General features: G+C 45.5%; 1 long non-coding RNA gene across 1 annotated transcript in view; it reads left to right on the forward strand.

The window, feature by feature from the left end:
• Positions 1–5,026: 5,026 nt before the first annotated feature.
• LOC122548169 overlaps positions 5,027–5,491 on the forward strand; it is a 20,534-nt gene continuing 20,069 nt past the window's right edge. Inside the window, exon 1 of the long non-coding RNA XR_006311182.1 lies at positions 5,027–5,044. This is a non-coding gene — a long non-coding RNA (uncharacterized LOC122548169). The remainder of the gene's footprint in view (positions 5,045–5,491) is intronic.

Genomic DNA, 5,491 nt, shown 5'->3' on the forward strand with positions numbered 1-5,491 from the left:
AAAACCGGTATCCTTAATGATCAATGAAGCCAACAATGTGTGAAACTACAATATCCGAAACAAATATTTCACTCTGGAATTTACTGTGGATAAAGACTGGGGCGCTCAGGGAACTAAACAGTGTTTAGCCTGACTACTATTGGAATCCTGCATGCAATTCTGGTCTCAATGCCACAGGAAGGATGTTGTGGAACATGAAAGGGTTCAGAAGAAATGACCAAAGATGTTGCTAGGGTTGGAGTGTTTGCGCTTCAGGGAAAAGCCTGAATAGGCTGGGGCTGTTTTCACTTGAACATGGGAGGTTGAGGAGTTAACCGATAAAAGGTGTTTAAAATCATGATAGTCATCGACAGGGTCAATAGACAAGGTCATTTCACCAGGCGAGGGAAACTTTTCAAAGGGGTCTAAAGGACAACAGGCTCCTGCAGAATGGATGGAATAAGCTGCCAGAGCAATAGTGGAGGCTGATAGAAATACATTTAAAAGGCATGTGGATGGGTGTATGAATAGCAAGGGTTCAGAGGGATATTGGCAAAATTGTGGCAAATGTGACTAGAAACATCATGCAGGAGTTGGTCCGAAGGGCCTGTCTCCGTGCTGTACATCTCTATGACTCAATGTCTTGAAATGAGTCCACATTATAGAAAAGGAGGTGCTGGAGGTTTTAAAACACAAAGGTAGATAAATCCCCTGGACCTGATCAAATGGATCTCAGGACATTGGGGGAAGCTGGTGAAGAAATTGTAGGGTCCCTAGCAGAGATATTTGTACCATAGAGTGCTATGTCTGACAGGCTGTTAGACTGGAGGGTGGCATGGTGGACAGTGAAGGTTTTCTGAGATTACAAAGGGATCCTGATGAAATGTGTGAATGGCTGAAAAACTGTAGATGGAGTTCAATCTGAATAAATGCGAGGTAATGCATTTTGTACAACAAACACGGGCAGGGCTGATACAATTAATGGCAAGACCTTCGGTAGTGTTGTAGAACAGAGGGACCTCAGGGTTCAGCTACAGAATTCTTTGAAGTTTGCAACATGGAGAGACAGGATAGTTTAAAAAAAAGGGGGCTTGCCTCACTTGCTTTCATTGCTCAGTCCTATGGATATAAGAGTTGGGAAGTCATATTGAGATTATACAGGCCATTGGTGAGTCCTCTTCTGGAATACTGTGTCCAGTTCTGGTCGACCAGTTATAGGAAGGATATTATTAAGCTGGAAAGGATTGGGAGGATATTTACTGGGATGTGGCTGGGTACGAAAGGCTGAATAGGTTGGTATTTTTCACTGAAACCTGAATGTTGACAGATGACCTCATAGAAGTTAATGGGAGTTGTCTTTTCCCATGGACAGGGGAGTTTCAAGACAAGCCACAACAAGGCATATTTTAAAAAAAAAGACATGAGGGGCACATTGTTACACAGAGGGTGGGTTGTGTGTGGAATGAACTTTAATGGGAGTTGTCTTTTCCCATGGACAGGGGAGTTTCAAGACAAGCCACAACAAGGCATATTTTTAAAAAAAGACATGAGGGGCACATTGTTACACAGAGGGTGGGTTGTGTGTGGAATGAACTTCCCAAGGAAGGGGTGAACATGGGGACAATTACAATGTTCAAAAGACATTTGGATTAGAATAGGAATAGGAAAGGTTTGAAGGGATATGATCCAGGAACAGGCAGATGGGATGAAATCCGTTTTAGAATATGGTTAGCGTTAACCGAACAGTGCGGTATGACTCTCTGACTATGATTATAAAGTTGTGTCATTAATTAAGAAAGGCTGCAAGAGAAATCCAGGGAACTACAGACTGATGAGCGAGACATCAGGGTGGGTCAGTTGTTGGAGGTCATTCTGAGAGGTAGGCCTTACATGCATTTGGAAAGATAAGGCCTGATTACGGACAGCCAGCATGGCTTTGTGCATGGGAAAACATGTCCCACAAACTTGACTGGCGTTTACTCAAGATGTGACCAAAAAGATGGACGAAGGCAGAGCAAGAGACGTTGCTTCTGGCTTCCACAAACCCTTGTTCAGGGTGTAGCCTGATACATTGGTTAGTAACGGTAGATAACAAAGGATCAGGAAGAGCTTGCCAACTGGATACAAAATGGGAGAGGGTTGTTGTTCAGACTGGGGCCTCTGACCAGCATGTGCTATAAGGATTGGTGCTGGGACCACTATTGTGCACCATTTACATAAACAATCTGAGTGAAAAGATAGCAGTCCCTGTTAGTATGTTTGTGGATACCAAGATTAGTGGAAGATTGGGCAGGGAATTGAAGGTGATGTAAATCAACTGGGCCAGTGGGCCAATGAATGAAAGATGGAATTTAATTCAGGTGTTGGATTTAGTTCAGACAAACCAGGGAGGACTAACACAGTTAATGGTTGGGCCCTGGACAGTGTTGTAGACAAGGGAGAGACCAAGGGGTGCAGTTACATTGTTCCTTGGACTGGCATCACATGGTGACAGGGTGTTAAAAGCGGCAATTGGCACACTTGTCTTCATTGGTCAGAGCATTGAGTACATGAGTTGGAGATATTGGTAACATTGTCGTCTATATTTCTCCTGGGCATTGGATGCCACGGGGTGACCTTCTAAAGGTTGATAAAACCATGTAGGGCCGAAGTAACGTGAATTGCCAAGGGTAGGTGAGTCTATAGAAGGAGGTATAAACGTGAGGTGTGAGAGCAAGGATTTAAAGAGGGAGCTGAGGGGCAACATTATCCACAGAGGATGGTGCATAGACGGAATGGACGGCCAGAGGAAATGGTAAAAATAAAATACAATTACAACATGGAAAAGACACTTGGGCAGGTACATGGAGAGGAGAAGAGTTGAAGGGGTATAGGCCAAACATAGGCAAACGCAACGCATTCCATTTAGGGAACCTTAGCCGAAGAGTCATGCCGCACAGAAACAGACCGTATGTCTCCAGTTATTCGAGGAGGAGACTATCGAGACAAGGCATGTTGTAGAGACTGAAGCAAGGTACAGCGATAAGGATGGTCATCTAGACTGGAGGTTTCAAATATGTGAAATAAATGGTGAGAGGGGAGGAGATGACAGAGATAGGAACTGTTATAGGAGTTAGAATGATTGAAGACACTGGTCCTCAATACAAGCCATTGATACAGTGTTGGAGAGGGAATAGAGAACAGAACGATCCCAGGCAACATTACCACGTGGGAGGCCTGCTTTCCCCTCAGCTGTTCTGATGATCCCTAAAAAAGCACAGGCTTGGACTGATAACTGGACGGATAACTCCCGATGCTGTCTCATTACTACAAAACTTGCAGCAGGCGTGGTGATTGAGCCTGGGGTGTGTCTGTACTGTGCTCCCCCTCCAGTACTTTCTCTATGTCATGTCTTGTTCGCTGATGCTTAGATGCCCCTTATTACTTTCTTCTCTGTGCACTGGAATGATCTTACCTGGCAGCAGGATTTATTGAAGACTCTCGACCTCCCTGACTTTGTCTTTCTGGCTGACCAACCATCGTCCAAACCAGCAGTTGGCAAGTCTATTGAGTCAGGAACTCCATGAGTACAATGTAGAAGACACAGAAATAGGCAGAATGGGAAATTAGACTAATGCTTTGAGGATTACACATATAGAATGGCACTGAGCCCACAGAGATCTGGAAAATCCCAGTCTACATTCCTGACCTGTGCTGCCTCATCTCTCCAGAGTGGAGAATTCTGTTAGTTCATGATCTGGAGTAGCTTCAAGAGTGAGAGACGCTGACAGATGCAGCAATTAGACCCACAGAGTGAGGGATACCAAATGGAGAGGTACTGAGTCACATCACCAGAGTTCCGGGTCAAACAATTAGTGGGCGGCACGGTTGCACAGTGGTTAGCACTACTGTCTCACAGCGCAGCACTGCCTGACCCGAGTTCAATTCCCGCATCAGGCGACTGACTGTGTGGAGTTTGCGCGTTCTCCCCGTGTCTGCATGGGTTTCCTCCAGGTGCTCCGGTTTCCTCCCACAGTCCAAACATATGCAGGTCAGGTGAATTGACCATGCTAAATTGCCCGTACTGTTAGTTAAGGGGTAAATGTAGGGTTATGGGGGAGTTGCGCTTCGGCGGGGCGGTGTGGACTTGTTGGGCCAAAGGGCCTGTTTCCACACTGTAAGTAATCTAATTGTGCAGGAAGAAAGAGTTTTGATTCATGTTGCACTGGGATATACAAACTGTGCGCAGGCGAAGTGATGGCCTAGTGGCATTATTGTGTGACAATTTATCCAGAAACTCAGCATGTGTCCTCTGGGCACAGGTCCAAATCCCACCATTGCAAATGATTGAATGTGAAGTAAATGCTTCAAAAACGATGTAATTAAAAACCTGTAAGTAAGTATTAAACAATTGCTGATGTTAAGAAAAATCCATCGGGTGCATTCCTGTCTTTAGTGAAGTAATCTAAGGTGGGACTGGGATATCACAGGTATTACAGAAACAACAGCTGAGGGAGGGACAGGACAGGCAGCTCAATGTTCCAGGGGACAGATGCTGCAGGAAGGACAGAAGGGGAGCTGAGAGAGGAGGAGAGCTGCTGGTTCTGACTGGGCGAAACATCCCAGCAGGACTGAGAGAGGATATTCCTGCGGGACCGCCCAGTGACGCTGTGTTCGTGGAATGAATCAATAACAATGTGTCTTCCCTTTCCTCTGATTGTTCTACAGACCCCGGTAACACCGCCCTCCTGCGCCTTGAACTTCTCAAGATGGCGACCCTGAGGCCCTCGCTCCCTCTTCCCTCAAACAAATGGCGGCCGTGACTCTGGGCCGCTTCCCTGATCAGAGACCGTCGCCTCCTTACACGGGCCAGGAGGGTGTTTTTCGAGTTATTTTTAACCTGTATCCAGGACTTGTGAAATCTCTCTGCTCCTTTCTCCTTGCGAGGCTCCCGCAAACTGGCTCTGAAGACGATCGTAGCCGCTGCCAGAGAAAGCAGCTCCATGTCTCTCTCTGTGAAATGATCAATGTGACACTGCGCATGCTCCACATAGAAACCAAACTGCGCGTGCGTCTGAGATTATCGGTGTGTTTATAGAGAATATTCATATCTGCAAAGGATTATGGGTGAAGTCATTAACAATTGCTCTGTCGAGTTACAGTCATTGAGATGATTAGTATGAAAATAGATTGTTCGGTCCAACTTATCCATACTAGCCAGATATGTAAATTACCAATCGTTCTGGGAGTTTGAAAATAAGTTTCTTCCTCGAGTTGTGTAAACCGACCTGTGAATTACTCTCAGCTCGTCCCCCACACTATTGCAAAATCACCCATGTGTTTATCTAAGGGTTGTTTAAATCTCCCTAATGTAGGTTATCAGATTTACGTCTCAACTATTTCTTTAAAATCTCACATTGATTCATGGGAGTGGTTTAATGCTCCACTATGTAGTGAGAATGATCAATCCTGCAAAATAGTTTGCTTTCTGACCAATCCTGAAGCGTTCACTCCCCGAGAATGCTTTGGCCCC

The sequence above is a fragment of the Chiloscyllium plagiosum genome, unplaced genomic scaffold (assembly GCF_004010195.1).
Source record: "Chiloscyllium plagiosum isolate BGI_BamShark_2017 unplaced genomic scaffold, ASM401019v2 scaf_12265, whole genome shotgun sequence".
In the NCBI taxonomy this organism is placed as follows: domain Eukaryota; kingdom Metazoa; phylum Chordata; class Chondrichthyes; order Orectolobiformes; family Hemiscylliidae; genus Chiloscyllium; species Chiloscyllium plagiosum.